This window comes from Podarcis raffonei, chromosome 6 (assembly GCF_027172205.1).
Source record: "Podarcis raffonei isolate rPodRaf1 chromosome 6, rPodRaf1.pri, whole genome shotgun sequence".
NCBI classification, from domain to species: Eukaryota; Metazoa; Chordata; class Lepidosauria; order Squamata; family Lacertidae; genus Podarcis; species Podarcis raffonei.
The window spans coordinates 4,544,288-4,568,899 of record NC_070607.1 but is presented as its reverse complement, the minus strand read 5'-3'; the positions used below and the strand labels follow the sequence as shown (position 1 = coordinate 4,568,899).

The following is a 24,612-nucleotide window of genomic DNA, read 5'->3' as shown; positions in this document are numbered from 1 at the left end:
ATCAAATCCTTATCAAATTCAGTGATGTTATTTACTGTTAAGCACAGAGTTGCACCATTTGTAGCCAAAACATCAATTTGGCCTTGTAACTTTCCCAAGAAAACAAAAACTCTGTCCAATTCAGCTTGAATTTTCCCTCCTCCAGCCATTCTTGTAATGTCCCAAATCCCCCTCTAGAGGGATTTTGGTAACTTAATATTCCTTCCAGTTCAAATCCAAAAATCAAGTTTGTTTGTATCAGTTCTTCCTTGTTTTCAACAAATTGTAACCAAATTGTAACAAATATAACCAGCAGAAGCAACAGAAACAGAAAGTTCTCTTTTCCCGTCTTGACAGCTAATTTGACAGCTGTCAAACTCTTCAATACCTCATCAACAGGCTCTCTCGCGGAGCACTCCCGGGTCCGGGGGGGGGGTGGCACTTCAGCTCCCAAGATTAGCTCTTTATCCTCCAGTAAGATTTCTTATACTGCCAAATCGTGAAATTAATGTCTTTTACCAAGTAAAAAAGAAGGAATTCTCTCGACCTTAGTTAGCAGGTCCTTGCTTTAGATTATTTACAAGACGGGGAGACGGACTTCCTGTTTGCGCCTTCGCTGATCGTGCCTAATTCAAAAATTTTTTTCTTTACAATTCCAATTTCCGTACTACTCACGGGTTGTTGCTTTAGAGTCCAATTGCTCACAAGAAGAAGTCAGCGCTCTCCGACCATGGCAATGCGGCTTCACTCCGCAGGAGAAGCAGTCGACTCTCAGCACCGCGCCGCTCACCCCGTCCCCCGTTCCGAAGCCTTTAAAAAGGCTCCTTCGCAGGTCGGGGGGATGCAAATGGTGCCCGCCGAGTCACCAGGTTCACAGGCTTCAGCGCCTGTGATTTTTGAGGGTCCCCGCGTCGCCGCAGCTGCAAGACCCGATCCTACGGAGCCGATTCCCTCCAGAGCTCGGAGGGAATCCGCCATTAGCCGATGGCGCTAACCCGGAAGTCCCGGCCCTCACTCTTTTCAGCTGTCTGCCTAGTAGAGCTGGCCCAGAAACTGGCATGCTTACCATAATAACTGATTGTACTGTTCTTTGATTCGCTCCCCGCAATTTGAGGGAGAGCTGGGCTTGCGAGTCATGAATATTGGTCTCAATCTAAAAGCTCTCTTCATTTAAACCAACATGTACATTTGAATTTTATTAGCTAGTCCTGTCACATTTCCCCCCAAAATTAACATACAATGAAGGTCTGGAATGATGTTTCCAAGAGATGCAGGAAAACACTGGTGATTCTGTTCTAGCTATTGTGATATCATCCCTGTCAAGGCAACACACATCATTTGAATTCCTGATTGGGTATCAAATGTTAGTCATTTGGGGTTGCCTACATAGGCCTGGCCTGCTTACCAAACTGAGAGCCAGTATGGTGTAGTGGTTAAGAGCGGTAGTCCCGTTATCTGGGGAACCGGGTTCGCGCCTCCGCTCCTCCACATGCAGCTGCTGGGTGACCTTGGGCCAGTCACACTTCTTTGAAGTCTCTCAGCCCCACTCACCTCACAGAGTGTTTGTTGTGGGGGAGGAAGGGAAAGGAGAATGTTAGCCGCTTTGAGACTCCTTAAAAGGGAGTGAAAGGCGGGATATCAAATCCAAACTCTTCTTCTTCTTCTACATAGAACTACAGTTTGCATAACTTTAGGGGACGCAGGTGGCACTGTGGTCTAAACCACTGAGCCTCTGGGCTTGCCGATCAAACGGTCAGCGGTTTAAATCCCCGCGATGGGGTTGAAGACTTTCAGTTTTAGCTTTTCTTTTCTTTTTTTTTTTTTTTTTTGGTATGACTACATTTTTATTATTATTTTTTTATAAATTTTTTATTAAATTTTCCATAATATCTCCAATCATACAATTTTAACATCACATATTTTAAATTATTGGACCTCCCTCAACCCCTCTGACAATCATCCATAATTGAATTCCTATCTTCACATTCCTTAATTATAATATCGCCTTTTAATACATTTTTCTATCCTCTTTTACATTTTTGCGATATTCCTTGTTTTTTCACAAAGCTTCTTTGAAACACACTAGCGTTGTATTTTCCTCACATGCAGTTTTCAAATAATCTCTGAATTTTCCCCAGTCCTCTAAAAACTTATGGTCTCTTTGAAGTCTGATTTTCCCAGTTAATTTGTCAAGTTCTGCAAAATCTGTTAATTTTGCTCTCCATTCTTCCAGATTTGGTAGTTCTTTCTGCTTCCACCTTTGAGCCATCAGTATTCTCGCTGCTGTTATTGCGTACTGAAAGAGTTTACAGTCCCTCTTATTTATGTCGTTTTTAGTTATTCCCAATAGGAAGGTCTCTGGTTTCTTTACAAAGCTATATTTCAGCATTTTCTTTAACTCGTTGTATTATACCATTTCCCAGAAACTCTTCACCTTCTTGCACTCCCTTTTTTTTTTTTATAAATATTTTTATTAAACAGTTTTTTATAATCACACAAACAATACATGACAACAACAAATACATAAACAAACAATAACAAAACAAAACAAAAAAGAACAAGTACCATTTCATATCCTAATTTCTTAAACCTTTCTTCCTCGACTTCCTCATGCCTCCCTTTTCTGTATTCCAAATTCTAATCAATTACTCAGCAAATCTTCCCTTATTTTACTTTGAATTTAAGCTAATCTTCCTTATTCTCCTTGTCTTAACCATTGCTAATAGTAACCATTTACTTTCCAGTCCAACATCATTCTAGCTTTCATTAATTTTGTAGTATTTCTTTAGATAGTCCTTAAATTTTTTCCATTCTTCTTCCGCCGCTTCTCTTCCCTGGTTTCGGATTCTGCTCGTCATTTCTGCCAGACCCATGTAGTCCATCACCTTCATCTGCCATTCTTCCAGTGTGGGTAGATCCTGTGTCTTCCAGTACTTTGCAATGAGTATTCTAGCTGCTGTTGTAGCATACATAAAGAAAGTTATATCCGTCTTTAACACCCCTTGGCCGACAATGCCCAAGAGAAAGGCCTCTGGTTTCTTAGTGAAGGTGTATTTAAATACCTTTTTAAGTTCATTATAGATCATTTCCCAGAATGCCTTAATCTTCGGGCACGTCCACCAAAGGTGAAAAAATGTACCTTCCTTTTCTTTACATTTCCAACATTTATTATCAGGCAAATGATAAATCTTTGCAAGCTTGACTGGGGTTATGTACCACCTATAAATCATTTTCATAATGTTTTCTCTTAAGGCATTACATGCCGTAAATTTCATCTTCTTGCACTCCCACCACATATGAATAAATGTACCCTCCTTCTCCCCACATTTCCAACATTTGTTACAAATTTTGTACATTTTTGCTAATTTAACTGGCGTTATATACCATCTATATACCATCTTCATGACGTTCTCTTTCAACGTGGTACATGCTGTAAACTTCAAGTTTTCATTCCATATTTTTTTGCCAATCTTCCAAATCTATACTATACCCTAAATTTAGGATTTAGGATTTACAGTTTTAGCTTTTCTTAGACTGGTGGCATGGTCTCTGAACTAATAGCTACTTTAAACTGTTGGGTGGATTTTGTACAGTGGTACCTCGGGATGCGAACGGGTTCCGTTCCGGAGCCCTGTTTGCATCCTGAATGGAATGTAAGATGCGACCGTGCGCGGGTTGCCGCTTATGCACACGTGCGTGACGTCATTTTGAGCATCTGTGCATGCGCAAGCGGCGAAACCCAGAAGTAACGCGCTCCGTTACTTCCGGGTTGCCGCAGAGCGCAACCCGAAAGCGCTCAACCTGAAGCGCATTCAACCTGAGGTATGACTGTAGTTAGAACAGGATTTTACAATCTACTCTCCCTGTTGCTTGTTTGTGTGAGCAGAAAGTTTAGTGTGATCAGTGTAGTGTTTAGACATAATATGCTTAGTTTAAAACATCGTCCCTTTCAGCATTAATGTAGAAACTTTGAGACTAGGCTGTATAGCCTTCCCATATTTATCCAGTCTGTGGTAGCAGACTGGATTTCCCCTTTTAATAAAAGAATCATGCAATAGACTGTAAAGTAAGCATAAAATTTGAATTGCATTCAATTCCAGCATTGCCAATAACAAAAACGAGGCAGGCAAATTCTACTCCTAGATTACAAAATACATGGTTGGGTTCAAAATGGATTCTCCGCTGCAGCAGAGACCAGATAGACGTCCATCTGCCTCAGAAGCATAGTGGAAAAGAGATTGAGTTCTGAATCAAGAGGAAGTAGAAAAGATTAAAACCTTTTTGTCCTTTTACCACCAGAGAACTCAAGGGAAGTGACATGACACAGAGCTCTGTCTCTGTCAATTAAATTGCTTTTATTTGCAACCCGTCTATCTAGCACTTTGCAGCTCTGTGGTTGTTAGTCCCTAGAATTACTAAACGGCAAGAATGCATGGTTATTTTGACTGCAATCCCTCACATAACAAGGGGTGTGGTAGTTGGAGAATGGTTTCTGTCTTCCAGAGACAGAACCAGTTCAGAAGAATAGCTAGGTTTGCTTGTGTTTCCTTGGCCACATGTAAATGTTGGGCTTTCATTGGAACAGTTTCCCCTAATTTGCCAGTCTTTTTGAGGGTGACAAATTGGAGGTGGCCATTTCAAAGGTTTCAATTTGACCCCCCCAAAACTGCCTTGAGGTAAAGGGACTTAACCTCAAGTTTTTGGGGGACAGGAGGCGGGCAGGTGTGGAGGATTCCCTGGTCCTGAATGGGGTAACGGTGCCCCTGAAGGACCAGGTGCGCAGCCTGGGAGTCATTTTGGACTCACAGCTGTCCATGGAGGCACAGGTCAAATCTGTGTCCAGGGCAGCTGTTTACCAACTCCATCTGGTACGTAGGCTGAGACCCTATCTGCCTGCGGACTGTCTCGCCAGAGTGGTGCATGCTCTGGTTATCTCCCGCTTGGACTACTGCAATGCGCTCTACGTGGGGCTACCTTTGAAGGTGACTCGGAAACTACAACTAATCCAGAATGCGGCAGCTAGACTGGTGACTGGGGGCAGCCGCCGAGACCATATAACACTGGTCTTGAAAGACCTACATTGGCTCCCAGTACGTTTCCGAGCACAATTCAAAGTGTTGGCGCTGACCTTTAAAGCCCTAAACGGCCTCGGTCCAGTATACCTGAAGGAGCGTCTCCACCCCCATCATTCTGCCCGGACGCTGAGGTCCAGCGCCGAGGGCCTTCTGGTGGTTCCCTCATTGCGAGAAGCAAGGCTACAGGGAACCAGGCAGAGGGCCTTCTCGGTAGTGGCGCCCGCCCTGTGGAACGCCCTTCCAGCAGATGTCAAAGCGATAAACAACTACCTGACATTCAGAAGACATCTTAAGGCAGCCCTGTTCAGGGAAGTTTTTAGCGTGTGATATTTTACTGTATTTTTGGTTTCTATGGAAGCCGCCCAGAGTGGCTGGGGAGGCCCAGCCAGATGGGCGGGGTATAAATAATAAATTATTATTATTATTATTATTAAACTTCTGGTGCAACATCATTCTTCTTTTTACTTACTGATTTTGCTGGCAGAGCCCATGGCTTTAGAAATCTGCGAGAAAAAGCTTTGTCTTTGGTTCTAACAATTCTGTCTCTAGTTTCGACTTTTCCACCTGGAAACCAACTTTTTTGTCCATTTTGAAAACCTCTTGAATTTGAGCATAATGTAGCCAATCTCGCACCTTATTTTTTAGTTTGTCCTGGCTCTGCAACTTCCAATTGTCTCCAATTTTTTCAGTCAATTCCCAATATTTCGGCCAATAGGCCTCCATATTGGGTCTTTTTCGGGCCTTGGCCTCCACTGGTGATAGCCACCTCGGAGTTTTACTCTCTAGTAAGTCTTAAAGCTGTTATCTAGAATGTATAACTTGCTGCTTATGTGGAATTTACAGGATGAGACAGTTAAATCTGCTATGATTAAATGGGCACAGGATGTTGGACACAACATTATGTTTGAAGACTGGGAAAGGTTATGGAACACCGGAATGAAATTCACGGCCAGTACGGCCTTGAAGGAAAACATTATGAAAATGATATACCGGTGGTACATGACCCCAGTCAAGTTAGCTAAGATACATCACCTGTCTGACAATAAATGTTGGAAGTGTAAGGAAGCAGAGGGGACTTTCTTTCACCTCTGGTGGACATGCCCAAAGGTTAAGGCTTTCTGGGAAATGATTTACAATGAGTTGAAAAAGGTATTTAGGTATACCTTTCCCAAGAAACCAGAGGCCTTCCTGTTGGGCATGGTAGACCAGAAAGTGTTAAAGAAGGACAGAACTTTGTTTATGTATGCTAGTACAGCAGCAAGAATACTCATCGCAAAGAACTGGAAGACACAAGATTTACCCACGCTGGAGGAATGGCAGATGCAGTTGATGGACTACATGGAGATAGCTGAACTGACCGGCAGAATCCGAGATTTGGATGTAGAAACAATTGAGGTGGACTGGAAAAAGTTTAAAGATTACTTGCAAAAGTATTACAAACTGTATGAATCTTAAGACGGTGCATGATTTGGAAATGATACGCTTTAGCAATTATGATTAAGTAAATAGTAAACTAAGTGATAAAAGAGAAAAGGAGATAATATGAAATTGAACATGTTATGTTTATTTTAAAGGTATAAAAATTGTGACATAATATAGATACATAACATGTAAAAGTTACAATAAGGTATGACATAAGGTAACAAATTGCTGACATTGTTAATATAAAGAACGCAGAATCGGAAGGGGTGGGGAAGTCCAAGTTGGGATTTTTGTTAAAAAAAAAAAAAATGGTTTCTTGTAAACTCTTTATTTGTTTGTAATGTATAAAATTTGGAAAGAAACGTAATAAAAAAAAAATATTATAAAAAAAAAAAATAGAAATCTGCGAGAAAAAGGAACACAAGAGGGAAAAGGGAAATAGATATAAGAACCTGCCCTGTGCTGGGATGGCCGGCTACTCTCTTCACCTCGGTTATTTTACCTCCTCTCTAAATCATTGCATCCCATTCCTTTTATTTCTCTCTGGGGATTTGATTCAACAGAACAAAATTATACCAGCCTAAGTTATACCACTCCCTCTTGCAGACTAGGCTTAGCAGCAGTTCTGGCTTTCTGTGGAATCTCTAGAGTTGTGGGAGAACTTCTGCCTGTGGCCAAAGGATCACTCCCAAACATCAAATGGAACCTAGAAAGGTCAGGTGCTGCTTGTTCTAGGATATTGGGGAAAGGATGAGGCATATGGTCAAAGCTACAGGGCAGTAAACCAACCACTAAAAATTCTTGGAAGGGCAACATATAGAATCCAAGTGGAGATGGAAGTTACAGAAAATGCACACCAGGCACACACCCCACTGTCAAGTCCCACAGAAGTCAGTAGAGAAAGTCTTGTCCTGGTGGCCATTATCAAAAGTGTCGGTGGATATTTTAAAGATCCTGCAGTAGCTACAGCCATGAGACACCTATCCTGTGAAAAGTAGCCATATGTAAACCTGGCTTCACATAGGTGCTTCCGTATTAGGTTTTTACTGTGGAATTTCCACCCTTTGTTCACACTTCTGGGAATTCTGATGTCTTCTCTAAAGACAGATAGAGGGGATCATACAGCCTATTTCTGGTTGCCTATTTCTGTCTCCAATTTATCTCTGCTTCTGTTTCTCGCAGCTCATTGTGCCAGTTCCTCCCTCTCCCAACCCCTAGGGACAGTTGGCCAATAAAAGAGAGATAGCAACATGTACAATGAAGAAAATCAGCCTTCAGCTCAATACTGCTCTCAGCATAGGTGCCAACTCCCTGGGGCCCTGAGTGCCTGAGCACCCACAAAATTCCCCATGAAGGGGCTGGGCACCCACAAATTTCGGCGCCAGGGCCATGCACACCGCAGGGCCATGCACAAGCTGATACACTTCTTTTCCAGGGACACTGACTAGTCATTTCCAGTTCCTCTTCTTACTCCATGAAGCAGCACAAGGGCAGGTTAGGAATGGTTGTGGACCTTTAAAGTCCCTACCTGAAACTACAAGTTATCACTGCTTGGATAGACTGCTTCTGCTCAAAAGCCTTGGTGCAAAAAAACAACAACCAACCAGCAACCCTGCTGGCTACTCTCAGTTCCATGTTGTAGTAAGTCCTTGCTTTCCACTTTCCCCATCCCCATGCAGTATTCAATGGTTGGAAATGCTTTACCAGTGGCATTGGCACAGAATGATATAGAAGCTTCAAGGGTGCCATTCTCTCTGAGCTTCTGAGCACTCTGGTGACCGGGTTTCCTAGTGACCAGGGGAGGTGTTGGTGCTTCTGAGGGGGGGCACAATTCTTACTTCTACACACTGTCCCAGTCAGGTACAAGAGTGAAGTGCTCCTCTAATTTTAACTCAGAAAAGTGTACCTTGGCTATCAGATACTGAGATAGAAAGATGGATATCCTTTATTTTGACTAAGATTTTATTTTCTTTGAGCAAACTAAATCCCTCTTAGAGCACTTCATGAAAGAGTGGCCCTACTTTTCTCAGATCACTTTTCAAGGCTCTGGCCTTTTTGAGACCTCCACTCAAAAGCACTTCTTGGAAAAGTGCTCACTGTTTTTGTCCTGTCTTCTTGGTTTTTTCCCTTCCTTTCCTTTTCACCTTTCTTGCCCTTCTGCTCTGCCAGAATCCACGCCTCTCCTTAGAACTGTCAGCTCCTTCTTCAGGGAGGTTTCCTCTTCCTTTGAGAACCTGGGCTTTATCCTGAATGTTTGATTTGTTCCTGTAAATTGCAGGCTGCTATCGCTCCTTTCAGAGAATAATGACACCATAGGATCAAACCTAGGACAATTTGCATTCAGGCAGCTTCTAGCAAGCCCTGAAGAGACCACGTAATCTCAGGAAGCGGACCTTTTCATGTGCAAGGTTTAGTAAACAGGTAGCATGGGAGCAGCATAATAAATACTGCTTTTAACATTTTCAGAAATTCAAAGCGTGGGTTTCCAAGTGAATTTTCAGAAACTTTCTTGCTTCCAGCAACATGGAACACAAGCCAAATCCAGATAAACAAACCGTTTGGAAGGCTATTGCTTTCTTGCCCTGTTGCTATTCCGTCTCTGCTCCCCTGATTATTCTTTATAAACCATTCTTGTATTGCACATCTTATAGAATGATTAAATAGGTACTAGCATCCAGCAGCATAAAAAAATGTGAGATTGTAGGATATGTAGAAGTGTTGATTCTGAGCTGTATGGAAAGCCATGGTGGATCTGGACCCTGGATTTAAGAGACCTTTGAGTCTCCCCATTTAGATGGTCACATGGAGTGACCTCCCCGGGTTGCAAGCTTGGGCAGTGCGTATGGAAGTCCTGGGCTGCCCAGACAACAAGATCTCTCTCTTGGGCTCGCTGGTGTGGTTCAGAGGAAAGCAGAGCAATACGTTTGGCACCAGCTTGGCTGCAGGAGTTGCCAGAAGGAGAGTTGCCAGAAGTTGTCCCTATATTAGGATTTGTGTAAGTTTTACTTAGCCTTATCTTCTCCCAAATATATCCAACAAGGCAGTGGAAGTTTAGGACCAGAGTTTTCCTTCCCTTTGATAAACTACCTTCCCAGGTTGATGAACCCCATTTGCCCCTCATTTTCCTCTACTGCATGTGCAGAAACTGCTTTCTTGACTGTTGGACCCTACTGTTGACCTCATCCACTCAATCCGCTGGACCCTGTCTTTACATGCAGGGGAACTCACCAAGGGTTTAAGATCCTGCATCTCGTGGAGACATCATTCCAGACCTTCATTGTTGTTGATGTTTAGTCGTTTAGTTGTGTCCGACTCTTCGTGACCCCATGGACCAGAGCACGCCAGGCACTCCTGTCTTCCACTGCCTCCCGCAGTTTGGTCAAACTCATGCTGGTAACTTCGAGAACACTGTCCACCCATCTCGTCCTCTGTTGTCCCCTTCTCCTTGCGCCCTTCATCTTTCCCAACATCAGGGTCTTTTCCAGGGAGTCTTCTCTTCTCGTGAGAAGAAGCCAAAGTATTGGAGCCTCAGCTTCAGGATTTGTCCTTCCAGTGAGCAAGATATTAAGATGATCATAATATTAGAACTAGGCATCACTCAGTGAAATTGACTTTTTCAAGGTAAGCTTAAACTTAACAGATCGATTTACATGGTGATGCCCATTAGCTTAGATTACATAAATGGATGGAGCATAGAGATGTCAGTGGCTGTCTTGATAACAAAATAGTGCTTCCACGTACAGGGACAGGTATTGTTGTATTGTAGTTCCCATTAGCACCAGCCAGTATGGCTGCTGGTCAGGTAGAATTGGGGTTGTAGTCCAGTAACATCTGAATGGCTGCAGATTCCCCACCCTTGACTTATAATCCCCATGATGCCAAGCGCCGCTGAGGTGTCCTCTTTTTTGCTCTTCAAAATAAGGCAACCCTAATATTGCCCCAGTGCAAATTGTGTGTCCTGAACTCCGATGTATAAGGTGTCAAGACCCACTGGTGTACACAGTCCCATATGCTAGCCTGTAGTTCAGCAGTCCAACAGATCAAGAAAAATGGTCCAGCTTTGATACAGTAAGCTAAGTCCAAAGTCCAACAGTCAGACCAGGCTCCTGCTGCTGCAGCTGATCCAGGATCAGGGAACCTGGAGATCAGTCCCCAAAAACATAGTCCTATGGAGCTTCTGGAATACCCAAACTGTGGTCCATCAACGTGGAAAGTTGAGCACACACAGAGCATCTGCCCTGCTTCCCTTTCTGTCTTGAATCTTGATTGAAGCATCTTTGCTTGCTCCAGCTGAGCAGCTGAGTCTTTCCACTTGACAAGGCATGTGATCCTCACCTGCCCTGAGCCAGATCCAGCTGAGGGAACTCCTCTGAGAGCTAACAAGCCCCAAGATCCCCACCTGGTCAAGTGGTGAGCTGCTCTGTGTTCCTTTGCCTGCTCCAGTCTTCTGGCATGCAACCTCCCGCTGTTCTGGATGCCTCAGAGCCAGGGCCAGATTTAGGTTTGATGAGGCCTTAAGCTACTGAAGGTAATGGGGCCCATTATATTTCCAGCTGTCCTTTGTCAACAACAAATTTTCACTGTTTTTTTGTGTGTTGAGTATATGGTATAAGGTAATTTATGGACCTAATACCTGTAGGTATTGTAAAGGGAATTGGGGGTTGCTTGTGCGTAAAGGGTGCTGCAGCTCTAGGCAACGTTGCCTGGCTAAACCTTTCCCTGGCTGGACAGCCCTTTCTCCATGGCTGTGTCAGTCGCTGGCAGAATCCGTCAGTGGGCGTTTTCTGAACTTCTTCCAACATAAAAACTCTTTGACCCCAAGTCTCCTCCTAGCCTCCCTGCGCGGAAGTCTCTTGCGCAGAGTGGGCGTGCCCAACGGAGGTCCCGGGCTCTCCCCGCTGCTCTCTGTGGAAGAGTCTCGGAGCCCTCTCTCCGCAGTCTCCCCTTGCTTCCTGGTGTCCCTCCTATTTCCTTCCTCAAAGGAAGCTGGCTCTCTCTCCCTGCTGGTCCCTTCTCCTGCATCGTTAGGGAGCCTTACCTCCACTCTAGGCTCCGATGGCAGTTCCCTGACAGGTATCTAAAGCCATTTGCACATAACAAAATACGTATTTTATCAAAGGGTTTTTTTTCTTTAATTTTTTTTGGGGACCCCAAGAGAGTGGGGCCCTAAGCTATAGCTTGTTTAGCTTATACGTAAATCCGGCACTGCTCAGAGCCCACCGTGTTCTTGGAGATGGGGGCTCCTCTGGCTCTGGTGATGTGTCCCCCTTCTCTGACTCTCTTGAACTGACGGCTTCCCCCTTATCATCCCCTACCATCCCATGAGTACTTCCTAAGGCCTCCGACCTCCCCTTCTCTATCCTCAGCTTGCCCTGATATGTACCAGTTGTTCCTGCACCCCTGTTGTCCTGCCAGTTCATGACATTGAGGGGGTAATTCTTCTGTAATTCTGGGATGTCCTACTTAAAGCGGGACAGTTGAGGGGTACAGAGAAGTACACCTTGGAAGGAAATGGATTAAAATTGTACCCTCTGGACCTTGTTTCTACTTCCTTCTTATTCCCAAGCGATTCTGGGAACCACAAGGGCTACAGACATACTTCACAAAGAAATAAAGTTGCAACCCTTGGCACCGGCTACCGAATCCCACCTTCTTGTGCTGTGGACTCCTGGAAGGGTTGACGATGCACAAGCCTGATCTGTTTGTTTTATCTCAGCCCCACCAGTCACTGACTTTTATGAGGGTTGAATTTACACTCAGTTTAGAAGCCTGAGCAAAAATATTAGACCTGTCATTTTCCACTAGGGCTAATCCACTCTCATCAGGCACTGAATTGTGTTTGATCAGCCCCGGTTTCCTTTTGTGAGATCTAAAGAGCAGGCAGCTGAAATACTCGCCAAGAGGTATGGAATCATAGCACCAAGCAACCTGCAGGGAACATGAAAGAAGGGAAAAGAGAGACACTAAAGAGAGAAAGGAAGATGGGAGAAAAACAAAGTGACATAAACGACAGGGGGCAAAAGATATCGACTAAAAAGGTGGGTTGAACAGAGAATGTTCATCCATCTGTTACTCATTTTGGGGAACAAGCACAACAGCTCCAGAGTTCTCACTGTGCAGAGAAAGAAAAGCCAATGGCTCCTTGGGGGGATGGTAGTCAAAATGATGAGAAAAGAGAGGCTCTGTGGGGCACGAGACATTTCAGAGTGTTTGAGCGACTGTGTGCAGGAAAAAGCAGTTAGGACAATACATCAGCATGGATTCTTGGCCTTGGTTTTTCCATTTCCTGCCCCTGTATGCTCCACCCAGTGTTTGTCGTAGGCTTCAGCATCAAAGTCATTCACAGGCAGCCTTCTCCCCTAGGAGCCTGGGGGCAGAACTTACAAAACTGGTCTGCACTTTCCACTCCACCCACCATTGCCAAAACTCTTGTATGGAATGGCGCCGGTCATAAGTTTACTTCCTAAAGGTAAAGGGACCCCTGACCATTAGGTCCAGTCATGTCCAACTCTGGGGTTGTGGCGCTCATCTCGCTTTATTGGCCGAGGGAGCCGGTGTACAGCTTCTGGGTCATGTGGCCAGCATAACTAAACCGCTTCTGGCGAACCAGAGCAGCGCACGGAAATGCCGTTTACCTTCCCGCCGGAGCGGTACCTATTTATCTACTTGCACTTTGATGTGCTTTTGAACTGCTAAGTTGGCAGGAGCAGGGACCGAGCAACGGGAGCTCACCCCATCACGGGGATTCAAACCACCGACCCTCTGATCGGCAAGTCCTAGCCTCTGTGGTTTAACCCACAGTGCCACCCGTGTCCCTAGAACTACTATAATTCAGAAAGTGGGTGCTGTAAGGCAGTTGGTAGTATGCCATGAAAGAGCACGAAAATAAGAAGTAGGTACTTAGAATCATAGAATCATAGAGTTGGAATAGACCACAAGGGCCATCGAGTCCAACCCCCTGCCAAGCAGGAAACACCATCAGAGCACTCCTGACATATGGTTGTCAAGCCTTTGCTTAAAGACCTCCAAAGAAGGAGACTCCACCACACTCCTTGGCAGCAAATTCCAGTGTCGAACAGCTCTTACTGTCAGGAAGTTCTTCCTAATGTTTAGGTGGAATCTTCTTTCTTGTAGTTTGGATCCATTGCTCCGTGTCTCCTCCTCTGGAGCAGCAGAAAACAACCTTTCTCCCTCCTCTATGTGACCTCCTTTTATATATTTGAACATGGCTATCATATCACCCCTTAACCTCCTCTTCTCCAGGCTAAACATGCCCAGCTCCCTTAGCCGTTCCTCATAAGGCATCGTTTCCAGGCCTTTGACCATTTTGGTTGCCCTCCTCTGGACACGTTCCAGTTTGTCAGTGTCCTTCTTGAACTGTGGTGAACTGTACTTGTACTTGAACTGTACTTGTCTTAGCTCAAATCATTCTGATGAATTGCTCTGGATTTGCCAGAATGGGTGCATAGAATCATAGAATTGTAGAGTTGGAAGGGATCCTGCGGGTCATAGAGTCCAGCCCCTGCAATGCAGGAATCTCAATGAAAGCATCCGTTGCAGATGGTCATCCACCCTCTGCTTAAAATCCTCCAAGGAAGGAGAATCCATGACCTTCTAGGGGAATTTGTTCCTCTTACTGTCAGAAAGGTCCTCCTGATGGTTAGCCAGAATCTCCTTTCTTGTAATTTGAATCCTTAGGTTTGGGTTCTACCCTCCAGAGCAGGAGAAAACAAGCTTGCTCCATCTTCCATGCGGCAGCCTTTTAGATATTTGAAGATGGCTATCACATCTCCTCTTTTCCAGACTAAACATACTCAACTCCCTCAACCTGGTTTCCAGACTCTTTAGTGTATTTTTGGTTCCTATGGAAGCCGCCCAGAGTGGCTGGGGAGGCCCAGCCAGATAGGCGGGGTACAAATAATAAATTATTATTATTATTGATCATCTTGGTTGCCCTCCTCTTGATCATCTTGGTTGCGCACGTTCCAGCCTGTCAACATCCTCCTTAAACAGGTGCACCCAGAACTCCAGGTGTGATCTGACCAAGGCAGAATAGAGCGCTACAATGATTTCATTTGATTGGGACACTATACTTTTGTTGATGCAGCCTAGAATAGCATTAGCCTTTTTTGGCCGCTGCATCACACTGTTGACTCATGTTAAGTTTGTGGTCTACTATGACCAGGTGTCTTTCATCTTATATTTGTGCATCTTCCTGCCTAAAGTGTAGAACCTTAAATCTTTGCCTGATTTTTGATTCTCCATTTGCTCTCCATCTGATCATGAAATTTTGCTTTAGGTGGAAAACATAGTTTACAACTCTCTTTGTAGGCCTAATCAGCTTTGCCCACGGCTGGAAGAGTTACTTCACAGCCCCTGGTGAATTCAAAGGTTTCTGCTAGGGCAAAACATATTATGAATATTGAGAGAAGTAAAAAAAACCAAAAACATTTTGATAAGACTGGTGTAACTTTCTAGAGAGGGGGTTGTACGTATCTCTGCAAACCTCTGTCTGGGACCCATAGAAAATATGAATGCAGATTATGAGTCAAGCTGTCTGATCAACCCTGTTAAAGAAGCTAGGTAGGGGACTTCAACTGCCCACGTTGTCTACAGTGGTATTTTGAGCTGAATAGGGATGTTCTGAGGAATTCTCTCTTTTTTGCATTTTTTAAAATTAAATTTTCAAATTTTACAAATTCTTTTAAAATACAATCAGAACAAATATTTCATATGCGTTGACTTCCCATCCACCCTTCCACGGTGTTCTTTTATTCGCTTATAAAGCTGCTATCTCACTTACATTTTATCCATTATATACATTAATTCTAAATTATTAAACTACTAATTCTCATCTGTTACTACACTTCAAATCCTGCATACGTTTTACCATAACCATGATATTTTTTCAAATATTCCACAAAATATTTCCATTCTTCAAGATTTCCCCCCCTTATTTTGTTCTATAATTCTCACAGTAGGTCTAGCCATCTCCATAAGCCAGTCTTCTTTTGTTGGGGCTTCTTTCCGTGTTTGCGTGTAAACTGTTCTTTCCGCCATCACAGCACACAGAAGCAAACAGTTCCTTCAGAAGTTCTGGTCCAATTATACCTAACAGAAAGTACCCAAGGTTTCTTGGGAATCATCACTTTAATCATTTTTTAAAAACTCATTATAAATAATTTCCCAATAACCTTTAGCCCTTCTGCAGGTCCACCACACATGAAAAAAAAGTTCCATCTGACATTTTACACTTCCAAAAGATACTGGTAATTTACTTTTATACATTTTTGCAGTTTTATACGGCGTTAAATACCATCTATACATTCGTTTTTATAGCTGATAATGGCCCTAAAAGTGAAAGTTTCATCCCTCCCCATCTTCACTTCTTTCCAAATCTTAACATAATTATCTTCAAATAGATTAGGGTTTCTGGCTATCAACCAGACTCCCAAAAAAATCAGTTTTTTCACAACCTTAATGCCGCTTAATTCTTGAAGATTCTGTTTCATTTGTAATCTGGTGAACCGGGTTCGCTTCCCTGCTCCTCCACATGCAGCTGCTGGGTGAAGTCTCTCTGAAGTCTCTCAGCCTCACTCACCTCACAGAGTGTTTGTTGTGGGGGAGGAAGGGAAAGGAGAATGTTAGGGTAGTGATAAAGCGGGATATCAAATCCAAACTACTACTACTACTACTACTACTACTACTACTACTCTTCTTCTTCTTCTTCTTCTTCTTCTTCTTCTTCTTCTTCTTCTTCTTCTTCTCAAGGCGTGCTGTAAATACCTAGGTTGCTTCCATGTTTCATTTAAAACAAGCTGGGAGGTTCCTTCTCAGGCAAAATGAGAAATGCCAAAAGTACTTACATTTTATCCATTATAAAATGTATTTCTATTTCTAAGTTTGTCTTATTAGGCCAGTAATTTTCAACCTGTGTATCAAAACACTCTAGCGTACCACAAGAGAGAAATAAATTGAACATTTAAAGACTCCTCTCAACCCAAAGGATTCACCCAGAAGATTCAACTCTGCACGATTCATCGCTTTGGTTCTGGCTTTGCCTTTGCTAGTGACAAGTAACCACTTCTGGGTTTGGAACATAGGAGGCTGCCTTTTTCTAGCACAGTTGACTATTTCTTCATCTAATCCAGTGCTGTCTGCTCTGACTGACAGCAGCTGAGTCTTTCCCATCCTTTTTCACTGAAGAAGCCAGGTTGTGGACCCAGAATCCATATGTTCTACTATGCAGCTACAATCAGTCAGTAGGTGATGGGGAAAGTGGCCTTCACTTCTTCCTTAGGGTCTGGAGGTCACGTTCAGTTTGGGGAAATAAGGTTAGCTTGGGTCAATCTGACACAAGAGCTTCAGTAACAGATGAAGTGAGGAAGTAGGAAAGCTGGACAGTCCAACTCAGGGGGCCTTTTGCTAATAATACAGAAATACTTACCTTTGACTAACTTGTTCTAATCAGTAACCAAGGACAATGGACCATTAGTGAGTCTGTATTGACAGGAGCCTTGCACTGTGCATACCCACTCAAACCTGGCTCCACAGAGTTGTCTATCTGACTTAATTCACTCCCCTCACACCCAGGGCTGGATTAGGTTTGACAAGGCCCTAAGCTACTGAAGATAATGGGGCCCTTTATATGTCCAGCTGTCCTTTGTCAACAGCAAATTGTCACTGCTTTTTGTGTTCAATATATGCTATATGGTAATTTATGGACCTAATAGGTATCTAAAGCCATTTGCACATAATGAAATATGTATTTTAGCAAAGTAATTGCTGAACTGAAATACAATTAAGAAGTATATTAATAGTGAAATGGGGGGGGGGGCAAGAGAGTGGGGCCCTAAGCTATAGCTTGCTTAGCTTATACGTATATCCAGCCCTGCTCACATATAAATGGGAACTTCTCCCTTATTTTTTTAAAAAAAATGCTCACCCCAGTATGTCTGTGGAACAATAGTCCTTCTGATCTTTTGCTCCTCACTCACTGCAAGCCTGCAGAATAGAAAGAAAGCCCATCTACCTGAGTATTGAGAGGTATAAATGAGGCCCACGAAGTACGCTTTGTATAGCTCTTTGGAAATCTTGCCTTATTCAGGCTGGTCCTGCTATCAAAAATGAATGAAAAAATTTCCCGTTTCAGCCATCGATTTCAACAGCAGAAAAAAGTACAGTCGTGTCTATGCCTTGAAACAACGTCAAAATACATAATTCTGCAATCAACCTTTTGTTGTTTGTGGTGCTGTGACACTTGGGTTAGAAATGAAAGTGCTTATTTATTGTTGCAACAGTCGCCACCATTTTCTCATCCATTGTATTTATTGGGAAATTATCTTCAATCTGAATTGCTGACCAAAATGATACCTAATTACGTGGAACGGCTCACAAGTGCCCTTTTTACCTTCACCATCCCCTTTCTTCCTCTTCCCCTGTCTGCTTATTCTACCCTTCCTCCAAGGCCATCCAAGCCGTGTCCGTGACTCCCCCAAATTTTAAAACTTCCCAGCAAGTGGAGAAATAGATTAGCATATCAGTCGTTCCAAGGACAACCAGGAAGTTTTCTGGTGGAGTGGGAGTTCGAAATCTCTTCTCTTTTTTTTTAAATTTTTTTTATTAAAGGTTTTTTTTTTATAACAACAAAAACAAAACAAAACAATACAATACAGTAAACACAACAGACAAAAAAAACAACAACAAGTACAATTTCAGATCTTATTTTCTTGTACCTTACTTCCCCGACTTCCTCATGCCTCCCTTTTCTGTATTCCAATTTCTAGTCATTTATTCAGCAAATCTTCCCTTATTTTAACATAGTTTAATCTTACTTATTCTCCTTATCTTATCCATTACCGGCAGTAACCATTTATTTTCTAATCCAACATCATTTAAACTTTCATTAATTTTATAATATTTCTTTAAATAGTCCTTAAATTTTTTCCATTCTTCTTCCGCTGCTTCTCTTCCCTGGTTTCGGATTCTGCTCGTCATCTCTGCCAGGCCCATGTAGTCAATCACCTTCATCTGCCATTCTTCCAGAGTGGGTAGATCTTGTGTCTTCCAGTACTTTGCAATGAGTATTCTTGCTGCTGTTGTAGCATACATAAAAAAGGTTATATCCTTCTTTAACACCCCTTGGCCGACAATACCCAAGAGAAAGGCCTCTGGTTTCTTAGGGAAGGTATATTTAAATACCTTTTTCAGTTCATTATAGATCATTTCCCAGAATGCCTTAATCTTCGGGCACGTCCACCAGAGGTGAAAGAATGTGCCTTCATTTTCCTTACATTTCCAACATTTATTGTCAGGCAAATGGTAAATCTTTGCAAGCTTGACTGGGGTTATGTACCACCTATAGATCATCTTCATAATATTTTCTCTTAAGGCATTGCATGCCGTAAATTTCATCCCGGTGGTCCACAACTTCTCCCAGTCAGCAAACATAATGTTATGACCAATGTCCTGAGCCCATTTAATCATACTTGATTTAACTGTTTCATCCTGTGTATTCCATTTCAACAGCAAGTTATACATTTTTGACAGATTTCTAGTACTGGATTCCAACAGTTCAGTCTCCAATTTTGATTTTTCCACCTGGAAGCCAATTTTACTGTCCATTTTAAACACTTCATTTATTTGATGATAATGAAGCCAATCTCTCACTTTCCCTTTTAATTTCTCAAAACTCTGCAATCTCAATCTGTCCCCTTCCTTTTCCAGAATTTCCCAATATCTTGGCCATTTAGACTCCATATTTAACTTTTTAACTGCCTTAGCTTCCATTGGCGACAACCACCTTGGGGTTTTATTTTCCAACAAATCTTTATATCTAGTCCAGACATTAAATAATGCTTTTCTGACAATATGGTTTTTAAAACCTTTGTGTGCTTTAACCTTGTCATACCACAGATATGCATGCCACCCAAACGTATTATTAAAACCTTCTAGATCCAAGATATCTGTATTCTCAAGAAGTAGCCAGTCCCTTAGCCAGCAGAATGCTGCCGCTTCATAATAAAGTTTAAAGTCTGGCAGGGCAAATCCCCCCCTTTCCTTTGCATCCGTTAGTATCTTAAATTTTATTCTGGGCTTCTTGCCCTGCCAGACAAATTTAGATATATCTTTTTGCTACTTCTTGAAACATTCCGTCTTGTCCATTATTTGCAATGCTTGGAACAAAAACAACATTCTTAGCAATACATTCATTTTTATGATTAGCATGGCCCCTGCGCAAGGATGACACGCAAATTCGTGAAGCGTTCCATATTTTTGATAGAAAAAGGGACACGTCAGGGGTGCCCTATCTCTCCACTACTTTTTATATCAGTCCTGGAGGTTCTGCTAAATATGATTAGGAAGGACCAGTTGGTTAAAGGGGTTCAGGTCGGAGCTAAACAATATAAATTGAGAGCATTTGCAGATGACCTGGTACTTACATTACAAGAGCCAGAAGCTAGTACGAAAAGAGTTTTGGAACAAATTCAAGAGTTTGGTCAAGTGGCAGGATTTAAATTGAATAAGTCAAAGACTAAGGTACTGGAGAAAAATCTAACATTGTTTGAAAAAGAAAGGTTTCAGAATGTGACAGGGTTAACTGTGGTTAAGAAAGTGAAATATTTGGGGATAAATATGACAGCCAAGAATGTGAATTTATTTAAAGATAATTATGAAAAAACTTGGACAGAAGTGAAAAAAGATTTGGAGATTTGGTCAAATTTGAAGCTTTCCTTGTTGGGTCGAGTTGCGAAATCTCTTCTCTCCACTCTTAAGTCCCAACACTCATTCCACTATTCCACATTGTCTTCTCAGCGTGCTTCATTGCTCAAAGAAAACTGAGAGTTCTCCAAAGGTATACCTTTTATTCTCACAAGCGATTAGGCTGAGAGACAGTGACTTACCAAAGTCACTCCATAAATATTATGACTGAGTAGGAAACTCTGTGGTCTATGCAGGACACTCTGCCCATTGTACCATATCCTGGTCTGACTACACTGGTTGCCAATTAGTTTCCGGGTCCAATTCAGAGTGTTGGTTTTGAGCTATGAAGCCTTAAACAGCTCAGGACTGCAATACCTCAAGGATCACTTCTCCCCATATGAACCGACCCGAACCCTGCGATCATCATCTGAGGTCCTTCTTCATGTGCCTTCCCCACAAGAGCTTTTTAGACCCTTTCTAGGGCTGGGCAAGGGACGTGGGTGGCACTGTGGTCTAAACCACAGAGCCAAGGGCTTGCCAATCAGAAGGTGGGTGGTTCGAATCCCCGTGATGGGGTGAGCTCCCACTGCTCTGTGGACAAACGCCGGCTCCCTCGGCCAGTAAAGCGAGATGAGTGCCGCAACCCCAGAGTCATACGCGACTGGACTTAACTGTCGGGGTCCTTTACCTCTACCTTTAGGGCTGGGTGATGTGAGGTTTTCAACACTGTGATATATCACCAGTCAAACATTGCAATCTGGCAATACACAGCAATGTTGAAACAACAAGCTGCATTGCCCCCCTTCTAAGTAACAAACTTAGAAGTGGAAGGAAAGAACATATGTAACCCAGTGGAAATTAGGAACTGTTTTCAGAGCTACTTTAGACAATTGTACACACAAGGGCCGCAGAAAGAAATGGACATACAACAATTCCTCGAGAAAAATGGGCTGAAAAAGATTTCGCAGGAAAGTAAGACTATTTTGAACCAGGAGATATCAGCACAGGAAATAGAAGATGCCATTCAAAGTATGACGTTGGGCAAATCACCTGGACCGGATGGGCTGACTTCCAAATATTACAAAGTTTTGAAGGAAGGGTTGATACAACCTTTGAAGGAAGTCTGCAACGAGATCATGGAGGGGAAGAAGGCACCCGATACGTGGAGGGAGGCCTACATTACACTTATACCAAAGACAGAGACTGAAAAGACCCAACTTAAGAACTACCGACCCATCTCGTTACTAAATGTGGATTACAAAATCTTTGCTGACATTTTAGCAAAGAGATTGAAAAGAGTTTTGATGGAGGAGATTCATGGGGACCAAGCGGGCTTTCTCCCGAAAAGGCATTTATCGGACAACGTAAGGAATATAATTGACATTTTGGAGAAGTTGGAAGTGAATATAAACACTAAAGCTGTTTTGATATTTGTGGACGCCAAGAAAGCCTTTGACAATATATCTTGGAGTTTCATGTTGAAGAACCTCCGGGGGATGGGGGTAGGCCAAGGGTTTGAAAATGGTATAGGTGCAATATATTCTGAACAGAAAGCAAAATTAATTGTAAATAATGTGGTTACAGAAGAGTTCAAGATTGAAAAAGGGACACGTCAGGGGTGCCCTATCTCCCCACTACTTTTTATATCGGTCCTGGAGGTTCTGCTAAATATGATTAGGAAGGACCAGTTGGTCAAAGGGGTTCAGGTCGGAGCTAAACAATACAAATTGAGAGCATTTGCAGATGACCTAGTACTTACATTACAAGAGCCAGAAGCTAGTACGAAAAGAGTTTTGGAAATAATCCAAGAGTTTGGTCAAATGGCAGGATTTAAATTGAATAAGTTAAAGACTAAGGTATTGGAGAAAAATTTAACACAGGTTGAAAAAGAAAGGTTTCAGAATGAGACGGGGTTGACTGTGGTTAAAAAAGTGAAATACTTGGGTATAAATATGACAGCTAAGAATGTGAACTTATTTAAAGATAATTATGAAAAAACTTGGACAGAAGTGAAAAAAGATTTGGAGATCTGGTCAAACTTGAAGCTTTCCTTGTTAGGCCGAATTGCAGTTATAAAAATGAATGTATTGCCAAGAATGTTGTTTTTGTTTCAAGCATTACAAATAATGGATAAAATGGACTGTTTCAAGAAGTGGCAGAAAGACATATCTAAATCTGTCTGGCAGGGCAAGAAGCCCAGAATTAAATTTAAGATATTAACGGATTCAAAGGAAAGAGGGGGGTTTGCCCTGCCAGACTTTAAACTGTACTATGAAGCAGCAGCTTTCTGCTGGCTAAAAGATTGGCTGCTTCTTGAAAACACAGACATTTTGGATTTGGAAGGTTTTAACAATATTTTTGGGTGGCATGCATATTTGTGGTATGACAAGGTTAAAGCACATAAAAGCTTTAAAAACCATATTGTCAGAAAAGCACTATTAAATGTCTGGGTCAGATATAAAGATTTGCTGGAAAACAAAACCCCAAGGTGGTTGTCGCCAATGGAAGCTAAGGCAGTTAAAAAGCTAAATATGGAGTCGAAGTGGCCAAGATATTGGGAAATTCTGGAAAAGGAAGGGGACAAACTGAGATTGCAGAGTTTTGAGAAATTAAAAGACAAGGTGAGAGATTGGTTGCACTATCACCAAATAAATGAAGTGTTTAAATTGGACAGTAAAATTGGCTTCCAGGTGGAAAAATCAAAATTGGAGACTGAATTGCTAGAATCCAGTACTAAGAATCTGTCAAAAATGTACAATTTGCTGCTGAAATGGAATACACAAGATGAAACGGTTAAATCAACTATGATTAAATGGGCTCAGGACATTGGTCATAATATTTTGTTTGCTGACTGGGAAAAGTTGTGGACCACCGGGATGAAATTCACGGCATGTAATGCCTTAAGAGAAAATATTATGAAAATGATTTATAGGTGGTACATAACCCCAGTCAAGCTTGCAAAGATTTACCATTTGCCTGATAATAAATGTTGGAAATGTAAAGAAAAGGAAGGTACATTTTTTCACCTTTGGTGGACGTGCCCGAAGATTAAGGCATTCTGGGAAATGATCTATAATGAACTTAAAAAGGTATTTAAATATACCTTCACTAAGAAACCAGAGGCCTTTCTCTTGGGCATTGTCGGCCAAGGGGTGTTAAAGACGGATATAACTTTCTTTATGTATGCTACAACAGCAGCTAGAATACTCATTGCAAAGTACTGGAAGACACAAGATCTACCCACACTGGAAGAATGGCAGATGAAGGTGATTGACTATATGGGTTTGGCAGAAATGACGAGCAGAATCCGAAACCAGGGAAGAGAAGCAGCGGAAGAAGAATGGAAAAAGTTTAAGGACTATTTAAAGAAATATTACAAAATTAATGAAAGTTAGAATGATGTTGGACTGGAAAGCAAATGGTTACTATTAGCAATGGTTAAGACAAGGAGAATAAGGAAGACTAGCTTAAATTTAAAGTAAAATAAGGGAAGATTTGCTGAGTAATTGATCAGAATTTGGAATACAGAAAAGGGAGGCATGAGGAAGTCGAGGAAGAAAGGTTTAAGAAATTAGGATATGAAATGGTACTTGTTTTCTTTTTTCTTTTTTTTTTGTTTTATGTTTGTTATTGTTTGTTCATGTATTTGTTGTTGTCATGTATTATGTATTGTTTGTGTGATTATAAAAACTGTTTAATAAAAATATTTAAAAAAAAAAACAAAACAAGCTGCATTGCCCCTAGCCTGCGAGGGTGAAACTGCCGCAGCTCTCACTGCAGAAGCTGTGGCTCTTTCACCCCAGTGCCTCACAGGCCAGGACAACGCAGCTTGTTTGCACTGCTCAGCTGGGGGGCGGGAAGGCTCCCGTCCCCCAGCTGAGCGAGCCCCATGCCTCTCTGGCTTGCATGTGAGACACTGGGGCTCACTCACCTGGGGACAGGAGCAGTTTAGAGTAGCAAAGGGAGGAATAAGCTGTACCGGCCCAGCAATACAGCTTGGCCCTCCCTCTGCGGATGAGGGGCAGAGCATGTTGGTGGCTTCACCCGGCAGTATATTGTGGGTGGAACTGCCACTACTCCTGAATCCCTCTGTTTCCAGTGGCCCAATGTTGAAATTGGCGTAGTTGGCTGAGTGGCTTAGGAACTGCGTCTGTTTCATCAATTTACCTCTGGGTGAAGCCACCATCGCAGTCTGGCCCTCATATCGGTCCTAACCCTTTCATACAGACTTTCTTAAAACAAACAAACAAACCCACAAACTCCTCATATGCATAACAGATTAATGCAGAAATGTGACCAAATGGACTTATGAACACATACAAAATTGCCTAGAAATAGGCTAGTGTATCCATTTGTGGGGTCTGGGATTGCTGTTGCTAGTTGGATTTCTTCGTTTTGCAATGTTGACATTGTTGGTGCTTTGTAAGCAATA

General features: G+C 42.5%; 1 protein-coding gene and 1 pseudogene across 2 annotated transcripts in view; both read left to right on the top strand.

Moving 5' to 3' along the window:
• Positions 1-24,612, top strand: part of ASTN1 (astrotactin 1) — a 222,174-nt gene that overhangs the window by 142,424 nt on the left and 55,138 nt on the right. The gene's annotated exons all lie outside the window — the stretch shown is intronic.
• Positions 19,692-19,753, top strand: LOC128416787 (uncharacterized; annotated as a pseudogene).